This window comes from Sparus aurata, chromosome 10 (genome assembly GCF_900880675.1).
Source record: "Sparus aurata chromosome 10, fSpaAur1.1, whole genome shotgun sequence".
NCBI lineage: Eukaryota > Metazoa > Chordata > Actinopteri > Spariformes > Sparidae > Sparus > Sparus aurata.
Window position 1 is genome coordinate 744194 of NC_044196.1, and position 19898 is coordinate 764091.

Sequence of the window (19898 nt, forward strand, 5' to 3'; positions counted from 1 at the left end):
CAACAGGCAGAAGAACCAGGAGAGCTGTGGCCCAGGATGGGAATCGTTCTGTGGGAACCAGAAACATAAATAACTTGACCTCTGACCTCTGATCTGTATCTACAGGAGGTTTTAGGGTTAGTTGCTGACCTTTGACCTGCAGCTTTATGCCCGTCACTCTCAGTTCTTTCTTTATCCCCATACTGAATCCTCTGACGGTGCAGGTGTAGGAGCCGCTGTCAGAGAGGTGAAGTTTTGTCAGATTCAGGCTGAGGTCTCCAGTTCTCAGAGCCTCAGTCTTCATGGATGTTCGGCCGCTGTAAAGCTGGTTTTGGTCTTTAAGATCGTCACCTCCCTTCTGACGCTGGTGGACGGTTGAAGGATTGAGATCACAGCGGCTCCACACCACTGAGGGCTCGTCCAGTTCATCAGCAGGAAAGTCACAGGGCAGCAGGACAAACGGGTCCCCCTCATACAGCTCCACGGCTGAGGCATGCTGGGAAACTGTGAGGTCACACAGACAGAGAGGGTCAATGACAGCAGCCTTATTTCATGTCATGAGTGAATGTGGTCCTCTGCAGTGTGTGCAGCCTGTAAACTGTGCTGCTAAAGCTCAACTCAGACTCTGTGTGGATGAAGGCCAACATTTACATCCACATGTGACGCTGCTGTCAGCAAAGCATCATTATTACGTTTGTGAACAGAAGCCATCAGAATGTGAGCGAGCTGCAGGGATCTAATCCTGAAGAACAGAAGTGAGGACAGTGTGACTGTACAGTCTTCTACATTCATCAGGGTTTAAAGACACAGTGAACATCTGCTGCCTTTACTCTGTTCTTCATGTGTTTCTGTGAAGAAAACATGGTCCTGCAGCTGAAACACACTGATGAAGTGAAGATGACACAGATCCACATTAAAGACATGACGTTGGACCGAGGTGACGATCAGATCAGAGGGAGGAAGGTTATCTTACCGTGCACGAGGATCACAAACACCACAAACATCTTCATCTTCCTCTTTACTGAGCTTCACTTCAGAAACACATGGAGGACATCAGTTCACAGCCAGTTGTCACTTTGCTCCTGCTGATCGTCCACTGATACCAGGACTGAACTGCACTTTCACTTTGAGCTGTTTCCAGTGAAGCAGCTGCTGGAAAGTGAACAAACAGGTCCAACATGTTTGTGATCCAGATGTGTGTGTGTGCGTGTGTGTGTGTGTGTGCGTTCATCATTCCCTGTATTTAAGGTAAAGTTTACTGCACTATGTGTTCATATCTGAAAACTCTCTTAACTCAACAACTCACTAAACTGAGACATCTGTTAAGGGAGTCTGGTGACTCTCTGGGCGACAGACTGTTGTTGACCCGTCGGTCGTTGTCAGTTCAGAGTTGAGCTCCATAGTTTGTTAAAGCAGCTCTCTGGAATGAAGTCCAGACTGCCACAGATCACTTCTGAGGAAAGAGGAGGAGCTTCAGTTTCCTCATACTTTTCAGAGCTGTTGGTCCAGTTTGTGTGAGCATGAAGCAGCCTCAGACTGACGGACAGGAAGCTGAACCTTCAGTCCTGCTGATTCTCTAAACAAGAACCAAACGTCTTCATTAATCTGTAGAGAAGAGAAGCGTTCAGGAAAGAAATCAGCATTTATTTTAAAAATTTCCCCACAAACTAGCAACTACCAAAACTGTTGATGCTGAAACACAACACTGATGCCAACAGTGTTCTTCTATTGGCGGATAAAGGGCCTTGAGGCATTGGACCACATCTTGGGAGCTGTTCCCCACCCAAAGCCAATCCTCCTGATTGTTTCCTGCCAGTGATCTCATTGGGTTTCAACCTCCTGATGGTCTGGTGGACTGCTTGCTCGGCACTCCATATGCGTCCAGTTTGGACCAGGCCCTGATATTCCTTCCAGACTTATCTGATGAGTCTCTCAGCTGTCACACAAGCCTCGCCTTCTCCTGTCTGTAGTCACGGGTGATTGACTTCAGAGGCAGCTGAAGTGTGTTTCTCAGAACAGGCTTATGCTGGAGAAATTCAGAGATAGGCCCAGCCATTTACAGATGTAACTCAGTGTGTCCTCAGAACTATCGAGTTGGTGATTTCACACATTTTTGAGGGGCAACATCGGATGATTGTATAGATGGAACTGGTAGCACCAGACCTTGAACTTTATTGGGAGACACCAGGCCTTCGGAGAGCTGTTTCATGATGGTGGCAGCCATGCATATGTCAGACAGACTGACTTCACACAGTTTCCCAAAACTTCGGACAGGTTGTTCCACCAGTAACAGGATCCTTTCTCAGTCCCAACTCCCTAAGGCCTGCAGTCATTGGCCTGAATATGATCTGACTCCTCGGACCATCTCCTTCTGATCAGGATGATTTTGAAGGCTGCCGTGAAAAGGATGGGAGAGATTGAGCAGCCCATCGCTGTGCCTTTCTCAAGCTGATGTCGACCGGTTGTAGCCTCCTGTGTCGAGCAGACGTGGAAACTGCCAAAGTAGCTGGATACCAGGTTCTGGAATACAGGTTTGGATATTAAGCTGGTGGGGGACAGAGCAATTCCCATTCTCTAGATCCAGCCAGACTATGTGAAGGTCTGATTTTTCATGGCCTCTGAATCTGTTCCCAGATCATGGATCAGTGTTACGGCTGGGAGCCCTGGGACGACAGCAGCTGGCATCTATATAATTGTTTTCCACGAGGCAGCTGGTCAGTTGTTTGGCCACCACTGAGAGGAAGATTTTCCCTTTGACATTCGACAGGGTTATGCCTCTGAAGTGGCTGATGTTGTGGGAATCTTTCCAGCACCTTCAGCACCATGGGGCAGTTCCATGACAAAGTCATACACTCTAATACTTAGTGGTATGGCACGCATTCTTCTTGGCACCATTTTGACAAGTTTATGCAACGTCACAACTTTTTTTTTCGTCCAGAGTTACATTACATTTTTTTAAGATCTTGTATTGATGAAGGGAGAGTCGGGCTGCTAAGTAAATCCCAATGTTCTCAATAGGGTTCAGGTCTGGGCTCTGTGGTGGCCAATCTGTGTGCGACAGCCCGATGACACGTGACGTTGTTGTCTTAGAATATGTCCGTGTTGTCGTGGAAGAAAAACTCCATTGATGGTAAAACCTGGTTATTCAGTTTATTCAGGTAGTCTGCTGACCTGACCAACGGAATCAACCCTAGATCATAACACTGCCCCCACAGGCTTGTACTATAGGCACTTGGCAGGATGGGTGCATCCCTTCATCCTCTCTTCTGACCCTGGTGGGCCCATCAGTCTGAAACAGGGTAACTCTGGGCTCATCAAACCATAGGACCTTTCTCTGTCACTCTGGAGTCAGATCTTTATGCTTCCCAGCACACTGAAGCATTTTCTTCAAGTTAGCCTCACTGATCAGTGTGTCAGTGACTACACAGCAATTTAGTCCCAATCCCTTGAGTTCTCTTCATATTGTGCGTGTGGAGATGCTCTTACTTTCACTAGATTAAGATTAAGATGTTCCTTTGTTGATCCCCTTGTGAGAAATTCGCAAGTAACACAGCAGTACAGATGGAAATGGGAAGCAAACCAAACCACTATTAAATACAGTCATGGGTTCTACTGTTGTTTTTTTATGATTTGATTTCATCAAAGGTTTAAGTTATCTACGTTCATGATAACTCAAGATTTTTACCAACCACATTTCTTCCTGGAAGATAAAGGTTCACTATTATCCAATTTTAGTAGTTTCAGCATCTCCTTAGTTTTATGCTTTGATTGATGCCGGCCACTAATTTGACCCTTCTGAAAAAGAGTAACATCTTTTATACGACCACAAGATACGTCTACTGACAGGTTGTTGAAATGAGCAGCTCCTCACTGCATCAGCTAGGGCTGAATATCTTAACTAAACTTATTTGTGGTTAATTTCTTTTATTTATTTATTTATTTATTTTTCAATGATCATTTTGTGAAGGCTGAAGAGGGATTTAAAGTTTAAAGTCTTGAGTAGAGTCGGTTTTATAATATACAAGGAGACAAACAACTTCATCTTTTGATTTAATGCTAAATTTAGAAGAAGGACACAATGAGTTAGAGTCTGTCAGAGACACAGTTTCATTACGTTATAAAGTTTGTTTTAACTCAACAACTCTTTAAATCACTACATTTGTTAATGGAGCCTGGTGATGTTGAACCAGTTAAATCAGCCTGTCAGATTATCAGGTGAAGGTGAGATTATCTGGACCTGTTGTTTCCCTCCTCACCTCCAGGAGAAGACGTCACCTCACTGTGACCTGAGGAACCGGACCGGAACTAAAGAGAACCGGAAGTGTCGTCGGTTCTTCGTGATCCCGGACTGGCGGCGGGACAGTTTTGTTGTTAGCTGCCCAGCTTTGTTCTCAGTGTCGTACCGCGGCGGAGCTGCAGGTGAGGACCCATGTGAACACCTTGGTAATATTCGGTCCATGTGTGGATCAACCCGAACACGAACTGAAGCAAACACGAGCCCGAACTGCGCCGGCATTTGCACGCTGGGCTAGCTGCGATGCTAACTAGCTAATTAGCCGCTGTTAGCTTCATGTAACACCTAATGTTAGCTTTAGATTTAGCTTTAGCTTACTGATAACTTTAATATTCGGTTCTGTTGGTTAATGGACCTACTGACACTTTGATTTAGAGACAGTAGAGCTACAGGAGGCAATGCTAATGTAGCTAACAGGCTAACTAGCAGCTAATGTCGAGGTGTTTGTGTTTCAGTATTTATGGATCAACTTTAGCTTCTGTTCTCCTGTAAAACTTCTCTCTGGAGGAACTTCTGGTTCTGGTTCAGTGTCGGTTTCATAAAGCAGAGACTGAAGAGAAGTTCTGGACTTTTCTTTTTATCTGAGCGTTGAAACGTTTGAAGCTTAAGAGCAGCAAACATGGCGACACCTGGTGGTTTGTGACAGAATGTTCTGATCGGGTTCATCAGAAGACTCGAGTGGATAAAAACTAGAGTTGAATGATTATTGATCAGGTCGAACAGCGAGACTCTTCTGCAGGAATGACCTCGATAATGATTGATCAATAAAATGTATAGAACATGATAATGTATGTAATGTAAACAAAAACAGTATGCAGAGGTATATATGTTATCTATACATTAATGTAGATAATACACAAATATAGTTACACACTGTAAAGTAACAAGAGTGTGTTGTTTATCTTATTGAGTGTAAAATAAAGCAAACCAATCAAAAGCAAAACAGTACAAAAACATATAAAAGCGATTAAGTGTGAAGAAAGAATTTCATGCAGAACATTTGCTGAATTTACAAGAAGGCTCCAATAATGGATAGTAAGTCAAAGACAGAGTTTCACAGAGTTGGTAAAGTTTGTTTTGACTCAACAACTCCTTAAATCGCTACATTTGTTAATGGAGTCTGGTGATGTTGTTACTGGTTCATAAGTGATTCTTCACCTCAACTTTACAGAACAAAGCTGACACGAGAAGTAAAGAAAGAAAATGGACACAGCTACACAACCGGCTGATAACTACACCACATAACAAATAAAATGACTTATGAAGACGATTGATAACTTTTTAAATAATCTGCGCCACTTTTGACACTTGTTCTGGCGAATAAGGTAAAATAAATGAAAATAGTTTGAGACACACAGACACACACACCTCCTCCAGAAGTAAACCAACTTAAGCCTTGTTTTATTTATCTTTTAACACAATATTCAGAAATATTATTAATGCTGTGCCAGTTTGTGTCCATGGTAACGGACACATCATGGGATGTTTCAACGTGTCATATTGAAAATTTAGACCGTGAACAAAGTGAAAAAAACGTTTTCACGACTTTCTGCAGCTTTAAATGATTTTATTTAGGAAACGTGTGAAAGTAAATTAATATCTTTGAGTTTTCAACTGTTGGTCCACTGAACATCCTGCTGTTCACATGTTCACACACACAGCTGGTTGTTGGTCACCTGTTAATAAATTGTGTGTGTGTGTGACTGTGTGTGTGTCAGTCCAATGGGAGACAGTAGGGGTGCACCGATCCGATATTAAGATCGGATATTGGCCCCGATATTGACAAAACGGCTGGATTGGGGATCGGTAAAATGAACAGATCCACGGGCCGATCCAGTTTTTTTTTCTCCGTCGCAGCACATCCTACGCAGTGTTGCCAGGTGTACAATAATTATCGTATTTGTAGGATAATTTTGCCCTCTGTACAATGTATGATCAATAACCCCAAAAAAGGCCAAATATACGATAATTTTACCATTCTGTGAATGTGTTGCTGTAATCGGTTGTAATCAGCCTGTCGCAACTGTCTGTCGGAGTTTTTTTGTGAACCCTGAAGGCATCTGTTTCCATGTGACAAGTTTCCAGCCAATCATGCTTTTCTAAATGTGTGCTACGAGTGACGTGCATGCGTTTGCCTCAGAACAACGGTCATGATTGGCTGAATAGTCCGCTGCGCCTGCCCCATGAGTGAGGAAAAGAAGAAGAAAAGAAGAAGAGGCAGAGCTGGTCTGGAAGAAGCGCAGAAAAGAAAATGAGAGAACCTGGGGAAGGGGGGGAAGGGGGAGGAGGAGGAGGGGAGGAGGAGGGGCAGAGTCGAAGTAAGCAGCATCGCCTACAAACTTATAGAAAAGAGTGGCAGAGGCAATTCCTCGGGTGGTTAAGACCAGTTGCAGGCTCGGAAAGCAAAGCTTACTGCCGGTGCTGCAAGACAGAGCTGGTGGCCGAATTAACTGTATTAAAAAACCACAGCAAATCCAAAAAACACAAAGAGAACGAAAAAAATCTAGTGCCAACACAAAAATCCATAACACAATGCCTGCAAAGAACATCAGAAAAGGAGAAGCTGGAAACAGCGGTAAAGACAGCAGAGGTCAAGCTGGCAGGGTTATTAGCAGAGCACAACATAGCAATGAGGCCACAGACCATCTGGTGGATGTTATCAAGGACATAGTTAGTGACTCAAAAACGGCACAAAACATGTCACTTGGCCGCACAAAGGCAACTGCCATAGCAAAGCATGTTAATGGTGACTGCTATTTTGAGAGTCTGTCAGAAATCCTGATGAGAAAGAAAATTCAGCATCCTGATTGATGAATCAACCGCATTGGAAATGTCAAAACGCTCCGTGTTTTGGTTCGTTTTTTTGATGAGGGTACAAACAGGGTTCAGACCCGCTTTTGGAAGCTGGTGCATATCTTTTGAGGAGAAAACAGACATTTTGTCAGAGAAGGAGCCACTGCAGAAAGGCTGTACGAAGAAATGATGAAATCATTCACAGAGGCAGGCGTCCCACTTCAAAACATTGTGGGGTTTGGGTCGGATGGCTGTAATACCATGATGGCACAACACAACTCAGTCTCCAGTCGTCTAAGAAACAATTTGCCAGGGATCACCATACATCGCTGCATCTGTCACCTGTCACCTGTGTGCCAGTGAGGCATGTGCTAAACGTGGGGCTGAACTTCGTGAATTTCAGGATTTTTGCCATGTTGAACCCCACAAAATACTGAAGCCTTCCCAGACATGATGGCTGTCACTGACTGAATTTGTCAAAAGGATATCCGCCCAGTGGGAAGCCCTCCGGCTTTCTTTCGCTGACCAGTGGATTGATGCCAGATTGAATGCTGCTGAGAATATTTATCATGCACTCAACGATGAGTCTCTACGGCTGTATTACTAATTTCTGGAGTGGGCTCTGCCCAAATTCACAGACCTCAATCAATATTTCCAGAGTGAAGGCGTGGTTATTACATCACTGAGGAGCAAGATGTGTGAGACCTACAAAGATCTCCTACTGACCTTCATGCAACGAGACTACGTTTTACACACAGACCTGAGTCAGATCAATTTCAATGATGACTCAAAGTTTTTACCATTCAACACAATGTACCTGGGTGTAAAAGTTATGCAGAAGGTCCAGCAGTCAAAATTCAAACCAGCCACCCTGACAGATTTCTATATGCGCTGTCAAAAATGTCTCCGGGTTGCCTGTGGAGAAATGAAGAAACGCTTTGACTTTGATGATGGCCTCTTGGTCCACATTGCATGCCTGTCTCCTGCCACAGCGACCGATGTCTCTGTTTCCACTCATGAGAGTATTGCCACGTCTGATCGACTCAACAGATGCTGACCGTCTCCAAGCCATCGATGACCAGTGGAGGAGATTGCCTCTTGTGACCCTTAATGAAGACACTAAAACAATGACTGTGGATGAATTCTGGCACCACCTCTCCACTTTGGAGGACCTTGGGGCAAGAAGGGTGTTCAGGGAACTGGGAGAGTTTGCCCTTGATGCACTAGTGGTTCCTCATTCAAATGCATCCTGTGAACGTGTGTTTTCCAAGGTAAATCTAGTCAAAACAAAACCATGAAACCGACTCATCACAGGCACCCTTAATGGGCTCATGCACACATCAGAGTGTGTGAAGATGGCAGGTGGATGTGCCAATTTCAAGCCAACAACCACAATGCTGTGGTCCATGACATCATCAGATCTATACAGTAAAAGGACTGGCCCCACCCAGCAGGATACAGCAGACTCAGACAGTGACTCAGAGCTGGAGACTGAACCTGAAGGTAAGCATAATTAATTATTCAATTAGCCTAGCTGATGGCCTAAACTGTTTCATGCACATTATGAGCAGGGTTCTAGTCATCTATCATGTAATGTAATATGTAGTTAATCTAAACAATAGTCTCCTCTCCGCTCTTCTTCATTTTATTCAGAAAACTGCCAAAGGCGGAGACGTGACCTGACTGACGCAGACTGGACAGCTTATGACTTATAGCTTATAACTCGGGAAAAAAAAACATGTACCCTTGGCCTGTTGTTTTTTCATTTATTTATTTTTCATTATGAATTGGTTATTCTGGTTACCTCTTTTCCAGGTTATTATATAGCCAGGTTATATATGCACTTTATTGTAAGTTCTAACCTGGTAGCAGGCACTTTTAAGTTTGCACAAGAGCTGTTTTTGTTTATTTTATTAGTTGTTGTCATTTTTGAGGACAGAGACATGTTGTTGCTCTGAAAACAAAATGTCAATATGTGAAGCCAGATCTTTATTTTCTTGTCAGTTATCATGAATACTGTTTCTCTTTGTCAGAAAAGTAAACCTGGTGCTATGTCTATTTCCTAACAGTAGGTGGCCTCCAGGCCTCATGATTTGGCTCATTGGTTCCCACCCCTCATTGTTTATGGGGGACACATTAGCCTGACGCAACTGTGGGGCTGCTGATGAATCCAGTCTGTACTAGGGGTGGGCGATACTGCAAATTTTGGTATCGATCCGATACCAAGTAATTACAGGGCCAGTATTGCTGATACCGATACCGATTTTTACTTGAAAATTCCTGATCATTGAATGATTTTGTACTTTTGTCTTTAATTAGCTGATCATGATCATAAAACACAGGACAAAGATTTTAGCCAAATAAGAAAATAATATTTAACATAATTAAATCTATAACCTATCTACATGTAGCCGAAATATGAATACTAATGTTCCTTCAACAGATACACAAAAGGTTTATTATATTCTGCCATATTCCTACTTCAGAGTGAACCTGAGTGAGAGAGGTGGAGAGGAGCGCTGCGCATAAGGACTGAGAGAGACGCTGTAATCACAAACACTCAGTAAAGAAATATGAGTGATTTGCTTAGTTGAACTTATAGAAGAGAAACTACCACAAAAATATCGATCTCATCGCGCTAGTATCGATACCATTACTCACCTTTGTATCGATACCATCAATATTTGGATCGATCGGCCCACCCCTAGTCTGTACTGTCGCCACAAAGCCGTGAGTGCCTGTTAGACGCTCTTCAACACTGGAGTGACGACAGCGCATCAGTAGTCTTGTTGTTTTGGTTATGACGGGTAATTTTATGTCTCTGGTACGATGATCCTACATTTCCCACCTGGCAACACTGATCCTACGTCATTCGGCAGCGTCAGTGTGTCGCATGCTGGAAGAGCGCAAGTTGTTGTTTGACCAACTCTTTATTAGTTTATTTTCAGGTTCAGCTGCTATGTTTTATTTTGTATTCCTGTTTGCAGGACGTTACACTGACTCACGTCACATTTCTCCGCTGATCAGCTGTTAGCCTCACGATCAGCTGTTAGCCTCACGATCAGCTGTTAGCCTCACCGATCAGCTGTTAGCCTCACCGATCAGCTGTTAGCCTAGCAACGCTAACTCTCAAACCGACGTCCTCAGCACTCTGTGAGCTGTCCATCGTTGCTCCGTCGGTCCTTCCTCCACCACAACCTCGGGGTTATTCACCGCCGGGCTGCTTTGTCGCCTCCTCTGCTGCTGTGGTCTCTCCCGGCTCGCAGCGATGCTGGATGGTCGCTACTCCTCCGTTGCTGGCAGGTGTTCAGGTGTTCAGCACAGGAGCACCTGGACCTCGGCGGTCACTTCACCCCGGGCTCCATCGCCCCCGCTGTGTGCACGGAGCCTCCAGACGGTGCTACTGACTTCAGTGCTAGTTTGCCCTCCGTGCTGACTGACAGGCGCTCCATTCATTCTGTGTTTGTTTGTTTTACTTTGTTTAGTGTGCTTGGGTACCCTGACAGGCGCTATATAAATTAAATGTATTATTATTATTAATGTAACACATGTTTACAATGTTTGGTAACTGTTTGATTATTTTGTCTTCGTTAGGAAAGTCTGGTGCCTTTAGTCTCTTCCACATGGTGAAGGGAAGGTAATCAGTTTATTATTAATTCAACAACGGTATTGGAGTATTGGTATCGGGACTGAAAAAGTCTGATCGATGCATCCCTACGAGACAGCGATGACGAGTTCAACAGGCGGAGGCGGGACAAGTTCAGGAGAGGAGGAGGAGGGAGGACTGGCCCGACAGGTGAGCTCACCTGAACACACCTGAACACCTCAGTGTGACACGTAGTGACAGATGTTTTTAACTTTTCACGTCAGTTCGGTTGAGACGTGTCTCCTGCCAGAACATTACATGCAGTTCCTCCCTTTTCATCTTTGCAGTAACCTTGCCCCTCTTAATAGGATTGTGTAAGACATTTACATTAAAGGTAGCTACGCTATAATCCTGACATTGCATTTATTCCCACAGTTAACACAGGTAGGTGAATGACCTATACTATAAAACAAACTCAAAACATTGCCAATGAATTAAAAAACTGGAGTAGACCTCCATTTTGAAGTAGTACAACACTTCTTAGAGTGGAGGGAGTAGTCTAGTGAACCACCAGAGCCCCCTTCAGTGCAGCCTGTAACATCCCTGCTCCAAGGGTGTATTCATGCACTTACTTTGTCAAGATTCCATCTCTTTCCATTAAATGTCAGTCAGTGATATTCATTCTATGGGCTTAATGTTCAAAAGTTCAAAAGTTTAGCCCCACATGAAATTAAGAGCTGGTAGTTGTGTATTAAATGAAAATGAGAAGTGGAGAGACAACAAAAACAAATGGGGCTCAGTCTTAGTGGAGAGGGGGGAGTCAGCCACAAGGAAACAACAGGTGACATACAGTTTTTATACATACATGTATACAGTACACCTCCATCCCCCAGACCCAGTGTCACTAACGTTTTGAACTAGACTGTCGCTCTCAGTCCAGTCTCTGCTCTTACAATACAAGATCATTAACCAGTCTGTTACCTCCTGTTTCCATTATCACTGGGTCTGTCACGGCGGCTGAAAACCTCGCAGCCTTTCCTTAATCCTCTATTGGTGGGACCGAGTGCTGGCTGTCTCCACTGGACGCTGCCAGGTGTTTATCCATATTTCCTCCGGGAGCCCGGATTCAGCAGCACTCTCATGCTCAAGCGGGAAGCCCCTCTTCATCAAGTCCTCCGCCACCTCCACTTCACTCCTGTACGTAACCACTGCTGAGGAAACTCATAGCTTGGCTTTTCCTGCAGAAGTCTCCTAACCTGCACATACGCCTTTCTTTTTGCCAGCGTTTCTGCAGGGTAGTCATGGTGGAGATAAATCCTCCTGTCACCGTAGTAGATCTCCTTCTCCTCTTCCATGCAGAATGCAGCACCAGCTCTTTGGCTTTAAACTCCTGAAAATACACAACCAGCGATCTGGGTTGTGCCGGTTTTGGGGGTTTAGGGCCGAGCGCTCTGTGACACCGCTGTATTCCAAGTTCCACTTCAGCGAGGGGCTGCAGCCCTTTTTGGATAATATTGTTAATAAATTGCTGGATGATGTTTTCCTCAGCTCCCTCTGAGATGCCATAAATGCGTATGTTATTACACCTCAAACGTGCTTCCAGGTCTATTAGCGCCATCTTTAATCTATCCCGGGCTTGCAGTGACTGACTCAGCTCTAGCTCCCTTTTCAAATGTTTCCTGATGCTGTCTCGAAAACTAACCAGCTCAGACTTCATCTCGGTGACCACAGTCTTTATGTCTGCGTGGATGGTGGCGATGCTAGCTCAGTGTGTTATCCTCGTCTGCCACTACTGTCTCTATGTTCCTCCACTATGGCTGCTTCTGTCGCCGATTTGTCGCTCTTCTCCGCTCTGCCGGGTTGTTTACCCTTGGCCTTCTTGTGTTTTTCCCCCTCCATCGTTAAGTAGAACAAAGTTTAGAGAGTATTTGTACTTAAATTGGGGAATAAACTCAGACCGACCAGGAGGTCGCTCCATCGGAAATCGACAGTCAGTTCTTGATTACATGCAGACGTTGATACAACTACGAGGCTACTTCAGTTTATATCACACTGATACAAATGTGCAGACTGTGCAATAATTTAATAGATATATTAAGTTGTGTTAACTGTGTAATAAGTTTCATTGTTTAATTTGTCAAATTTCATTTGTGTCGACTATGAAGCCAACGTGGAGGCTTTTTGTTGACACAGGAAATGATTATTCATATCTATTTTCATTTAATTTATTATCATTTGTTGTAACAAGCAGAGAAGAAAATAAATCTTCAAAATAACCTAATAGTTATTTTGGTGGTAAAAATCGGTATTGGCAAGTACACAAATCGGTGCAACCCTACTTGAAACCTCACAGCATCAGTTAAAATTTGCGACGTTGCTCAGCTCGATGCATTTGGAAGTAAAGCCTTAAAGGTGCAGTTGGTAACTTGGAGGAGAGAGAGGACTTGGCACTAAATTTGAACAAGTACAACTTTCAGATCCCTCCCCCTCCCTCTCCGCTGCTCTCCTGCCCTGCCTCCAAAGTCCCTCCCCGAGAGGAGGCTGCCGTGCACGCGACCTGTGCACGTGACTGAAGAGGCCAGGTAAACAACATGACACAATGACATGAGCTACACTCCACACAGCTAGATATAAAACGCTTTACAGGGACTTTCTCATGGCTATACCTTACCTAGAAACTTGTTCCTCAATTCTTTACATGTTTATTTAGCAATAAAGTCTAATTTTGTGATAAGAATAACGTTCGGAAAGTGTAGTATTTAGCTTAGCACGTCAGTCACACCAGTAAATTAGCAGCTTATTTACATTTGTCGCTTTGCAAAATGTGACATTTTTATTTATTGACATGGTTAGAGTGTTGGGACTGAGACACTGGGCTCAGATGATGAGTACACCCCAGCAGCTGCTTCTGCAAGCACAGGTGGACGAGGTGGATCAGGCCGGGACCGGGGACGCCGGGGCAGAGGACGTCGCGTTGGACAAACACCCGATGACCTCCGAGCAGATGACACTGCTCGAGTCGGACGTTTGAGATTGCAGAGGATTGCATTTGAACATGTAAGTAATCTCAGTTGTAATAGTCTGTTTCTAAACACAGGTAATAGTTGTTTTACTATTATATACCTTATCTTGTAATTACTAGGAGCAAATTCAACGCTTGGATGTACATCAGGCAAGTCACATATCGAGCAAACTTTGACACGGGACCCCAGCCTCATCTGTGATGTCCTCAGCCCCTGCTGCTGCTTCAACAGCACCTCCTGTCCAACTCCAGCCCAGAGATGCAGGGAAATGCCCACAGTTGTGGAGAAGAAATGCTGCAACCAACCGCCTGAGATGTGCATTTGCATTTTTGAGTGTTGTGCAACACTGTACATAGATATTTTTGTATATACATATTGTTCAAAATGTACAAATCAAAATATTTGTGATTTCATTATTTATCTAATAAAGTTTCTTTCTAAAGGGATTTGTTCCGAATTGCATAAATGTAAAAACACACATAGCCCTTTACCTTATTTTATTGAAATACCATTTGGACTAGTTTAAAAAAACTATCCTTCAGTATAAGAAATTGGAACCACTGTGTCTGGGTCTAGGCATGCATGTCTGAAAGGCAAATATGCTTATCAAAAACAAGTGATAACTCTATAAATATTGTCAAGCTTTATTTTTCAAAGTAATATAACAATGTAGGTTAAATGCAGAGTAACAATGCACAGTTAGTTGTCAGTCAAGGTTAAAAAAACTTTTATTTTTGCCGGAAGATTCTTCATTCTTCAAAGTGCAACAGCATGCCTCTATGTCTGTGGCAATCTCTGACCTGTGGAAAGAGAATAAAGAATTAGATGTAATATACACACATTTAGGAGGGGTCAGGGTCCTATAGTTACATGGGTTTTATTTCAACAAAGTTATTACATTGAAAATCTGAAACAGTCAAAAGGATGCCTTGGTTGTTCTAGTGTGAATTTTTTTAAATATTTAATGATGTATTTTTAAATACATTATCGTCCCCTTTATAGTTTCAGTAACCATCAGGGAGGCAGTATCTACCTGTGACACCTTGAACACAACTGGCCACAGTCTGAATAATAACAGCTAACTAGCATCCTGACTATGATCATGATTTTGGAGTATCCTGCTTATGTTTTGCACATATAAACACGTTACCCAGTTTTGAGAAACCAGGATACTGTTGCATGTAAAAACCTGATCCAGGTTTCTGAACATTCTTTGTTGGTACAGAACATGGTGGCTGAGATGGTGAGAAATTAAGATAGACTTATTAACATTTATTATGCTTATAACATACTCTGTGGACTGTCAAGACTTCTCTTGGCTGGTGGGGCGCCGTTTAGCTTGGTTGGTAGAGCATGCGCCCCATGTGCCGGGGCTCTGCAGCGGACCTGGGTTTGACTCCCGGCCTGGGTCCCTTTGCTGCTGTCACTCCCCCTCTCTCTCCCTGTTTCCTGTCATATCTTCAGCTGACCTATCAATAAAGCCATAAAAAGGTCAAAAATATATATAAAAAAAATAAATAAATAAAAAAACTTCTCTTGGCTGGTCTGTGGACATGGTGGTTGTAGTCCAGGCTAGCCAGTAAGATTTGGGCTTCATAGACTGGAGGGCTGACACTGAATCGCTTGCTGGCATACATCAGGATGTAGTTGACCTACAAATTCAATGGGAAATATCAGATTACAGGGTTCTCCCCAGAAATGTGTTGTGTAGCGAGTGTTCCTGCCATTTTCTTATAAAATAACGCCAAACAGTAACAATAGCATTAGCATCGGAAACAAGCTAACGTTAGCATCGGAAACAAGCTAACGTTAGCAGCGGAAACAAGCTAACGTTAGCATCAGAAACAAGCTAACGTTAGCATCAGAAACAAGCTCGACTGCAACATCACAGGAACATCACGTGCACTACGGTAACAATTACAATTAGCTTTTTAGCCCCGCCGAAAATCAAATCAAACATTGTGTAAATCCAGCAGGGGTAATTACCTGTCCAGCAGAAACGTCGCCAACTCTGCGTCAGTTTTGAATCCTTCCAGATCACGGAGCTCCCTCCACCTCTGTATAGCTAACTTTACTCCGATGTTTACTCTGGTTTTATGCCGGGCTGGGTCTAACTCATTCTTTTGTGCTTTTTTTTTCTTCTGGCTTCCTCTTTTTACTCGTGTAGGCTTGTTTTTGATAGCGGAGGTATCAGTAGTTGTTTCCTGCTGATGGTTGTTGCTCCGCCATTACTTTCTCTGAGCTGCTGAAGCCGCTCTCGGAGATCTGCACTTGACCGAGCGGAGCTGAGGAGGAAGGGGGCGGGAGCTGAGGAGGAAGGGGGCGGGAGCTGAGGAGGAAGGGGGCGGGAGCTGTCCGCAGCGTGTGCATGAGCAGTGATCGACAGCTGTCAGACAGTCCATCAAACACCATCCTGGCTCTGATTGGTTCTTATTGCCCGGTCGCGGTGGATTCTGGCAACTTGCATTAGGAACAGTAGGCGGGACTTAATGAGCCTGTTTTTTTTTTTTTTTACACATTACTAGTTTCATGTAATGCTGCCTTTACATAGTGACAGTTTTAGCAAATATGATAAAAAGTCACTTTTATAAGAGTTACCAACTGCACCTTTAAAAGCCTTCACTTTCAAATGTTAGATGTTCAGAGGTTGACTTATATCTTACTGTGATTGTGGAGATGTTAGAGATTATTTTTACTTCATATTATGAACATAAATGGACCAAGATGAACAGATTTAGATTCGGCTCGAGGTCCAACATTTTTACTTTGTATTCGTCTTTTCACTTTTGCGGGCCTGCGCGGCAGAAATCATGACATCACGGTAAGGACGGGAACATCTGGTGATGCAACCAGGAAGTACTCCAAAGTTTAGACCGACCCAACGGTTGACGCGTCCTTCAAAGGATGCAGACCCTGAATTAAGACACAGTTCGTAATTAGTGTCAGTTTGTAATTTTGAGTCCTTTTTTGAAAATGTTGCATCTCTTTGTGTCATTTCCTGTTTGTGTGTGTGTGGACTTTTTATTTATGTATTTTGCATCTTTGTTTGGGGAAAAAAAATAATTTTGTGGAAATTGTGTTTACTTTTTTATTTTGGCTATTTTGTGATTTTTTTTTGCATCAATATCTGGACTTTCACGTCTTTTCTCTTGCAGTTTTGTATCTATTTATTACTCATAGGAGAATCTGATGATGAAAAACAGAAACCTGTCAATGTTTATCTTCTTCTTCAGACACATCTTTTCTTTTGAATTAGCAACATCTCAGGTGCCACTCCGTCCTCAAACGGTCACATCATCTTATTTCCAGGTTGACACCAGAACAAACGACCCGTTACAGCTTGAAGAAGGATTTGAAGTGTTTGTTGATGTGAACATTTGTGTGTTTCAGGTTCTTCAGGTGGTGCTGGGTGACGTTTGACCGCAGTGTGAACATCAAGGAGACGTGCTGGAACCTGCAGAACATCAGGGTACACACACACACACACACACACACACACACACACGTCGTCGGAGTGGATATTAATGTTGTAACAGAAGAAGAAGAAGCACCAGCTGATGTTTTCTCTCTGCAGGGTTGGAGGTTAAAGGAGTGTGTGGACTGTGAGGTCGAGTCTTAAGGAACCCCCTCTGACCTCTAACAGACCAAACTAATCAATCAAAAACTGAGTTCCATGATGATTGATGAGTCTCACCTAGGGATGGGCGATACAGACTAAAAAATGTATCACAATAATTTCTGGCATTTATCCCGGTAACGATAAAAGTGACAATAAAAAATACCAATTCAGATATTTAGGATGGAAAAACTGACCTATCAGCTTAGGATCTAAAAGGAGAAATTTTACCAAATCTGGCACAACTGGATCCTATTCATAGCCCCTATGAGAGCAGATTTAATCTGATCCCATTAGCAATATTGTTTTATAATTTAATTGTTTAATTTTGGACTGGTTATTGTTGATTCTTCTAATGTCAGCAGCGACAGGCGACCCCCTTGTTTGTGTACATAGTTCCCTGTAAAATGTTCAGATCACAATTAGGTTATTTTAGAGCTCTTTCGAGAGTTCCATGTGAATCTTATCTGCTTCTGTCTATACCAGGCAAACTGTCAATATTGTTTTTGAGAAGACAATGGAGTGCCACTGATGTTATTTTGTCATAAAGGCTGTGAAATCTAAGCATCTAGAGGAGAGGAAGCTTTATCAAGGACGAGTATAATTTGATTCATGTCCCATGAACACACTTCCTTGGGACTCGTGCGTCTGGATGACTGGACTTGTGCCTTTTCTGGACTCAAAACAACAAAATCGGAAGGACATTTGTTTATGTTTTCACCACAGTGGTATGCAAATGTTTTACATGTCCTTCCCAAATAAAGATTTAATAAAAAAAAATAAAAGAAACAATTCACCTGTACTGTAAAATTGTAATGACTCAAATCAAACAAGTTTGAAATGTGAGAACAGATTTAACGTTTATTCAAACTGTAAGGCACAAACAGTGGCAGTTCCTTCCTTCTCCACAGTTTGGAGTGGCAACATGTCTTTAGCCAGGCAAAACACCACTGCCTCCGTTAATTCTTTTCATCGTTTGCTTTGCTTATCATATGGTATGGAATGAGCAAATGTGTCGCCATTTTTTGTCTAGCTAAGAGTTTTCTTACCGGAGGCTTTGGCTGAAGTTGATGCTGTCGCTTTTGCTGCATCCGTGCGCATTTTCTGGCTCTCGTCATATTCTGGTTTGTGCTGGTGTTTGAGGTGGTGGAACAAATTGGTGGTGTTACCACCCTTTGCAATCACCATTTTCTTTACAAACTCTGCATATAACAGAGTTTTGCTCCTTGTCAGACTTATCATAACCAAACCAGTTCCAGATAATCAAGCTGGAGCCTCTTTTAGCAACGAGCTCCTCGCTCTCAGCTCTGCCTTCCGCCATGTTTGTTATTGTTCTTCACGTGAGCCAAGAGATCAGGTCTGCAGGCAGGTGGCAGGTGCCTGTCATGTGAGTTGGGCTGCGAGTGCGTGGTCGCATACAACAACATCAAACAAGAGTAAATCTGAATACAGTTGAAAAAAACGTCATCAACCGGAATTTATCATTATTACCGCGAAATTTTTTGACGGTATTTCGCAAGTGGTAAAATATCGCCCATTCCTAATCTCACCTGACTGAAATGTCAACATTCGGATGTCAAACACTTATTTTTAGATTCATTGTGACTTAAACTTCTTCATGATGTCATCATCTCTGAAGTCCTTTCAGAATAAATGTCAATAATCCACTTAGAAATCATTAAGAAAATTCCATTCAGAACTCCCTTAACATTGTTCTTTTTTTAAGTTTCCTTCAGTCCCACAGTGATCCAGTTGCTCACTGAATGGGGAAAATTTCACTCAATTATATCTATCTATAAATACAAGGAACCTCTGTCTGTCTGTCTGTGTGTGTATGTGTGTGTTCCTCAAATATCTCTGTGGAGCAGGATCAGACTGACCTGAGAGTTTCAACATGGCTGCTGCGTGGTTCACGGGTGTGCTATTTTGCATTTGTTTGGATTGCAATGATACCGTTAATAAATTATTTCATGAATGCTTTACAAATTCCACGAGCATTGTCCACTACAGTCAAGTTGGCACCAGAGCCAATCACTGCACACCGTGGCCACGCGCGCACCAGAGCCAATCACTGCAGAGCTCAAGCCCACGACATACCTTAAAAAACAAGCGGATTTATACCTGCAGCGGCGCGAGCTGGACCGGGATTTTGCCGGCGGTTCGGTTCCGTTCTGTGTATCTAAACTGACTGTTGTGGATTAATGAGATTAAACAAGTCCAAGTCTGTTCGGGTCTGAGGAGATCCGGAGATGCGCGGACAACAAAGTGGAATCGGATCTGTGGATGTTCATGTGTAGCTAGCTGCTAGCCGCTAGCCGACCCACACGGCCCACCTCCCGAGTTGACGGAGCGGACGCACTGGCACGTCCAAAACTGGATTTAGGGTAAATAATGTCCAACACGCTTTTTCGCGAACATTGCCGTTAAGTTTGCTTTGTGTCTGGTGCAGGAAGAAACAGTAAAAATATGCTTTTGTCACGAAAGTGTCCAAGCAGCAAGTTTGGTTGTTGAGGAACAGGAAGTTGTGGGAGGGACATCGGCGGATGATTGACAGCAGCAGTGATGTGTTGGAGACGGCGACAGAGATAGCCAGTTTTGAGAGTTTAG

At 43.3% G+C, this 19898-nt stretch overlaps 1 protein-coding gene across 1 annotated transcript in view; it reads left to right on the plus strand.

The window, feature by feature from the left end:
• Positions 1-4308: 4308 nt before the first annotated feature.
• Positions 4309-19898, plus strand: part of LOC115589954 (serrate RNA effector molecule homolog) — a 47491-nt gene continuing 31901 nt past the window's right edge. The window contains 1 exon segment of the mRNA XM_030431146.1: positions 4309-4398. The gene's annotated coding sequence lies outside the window, so the exon portion shown is untranslated.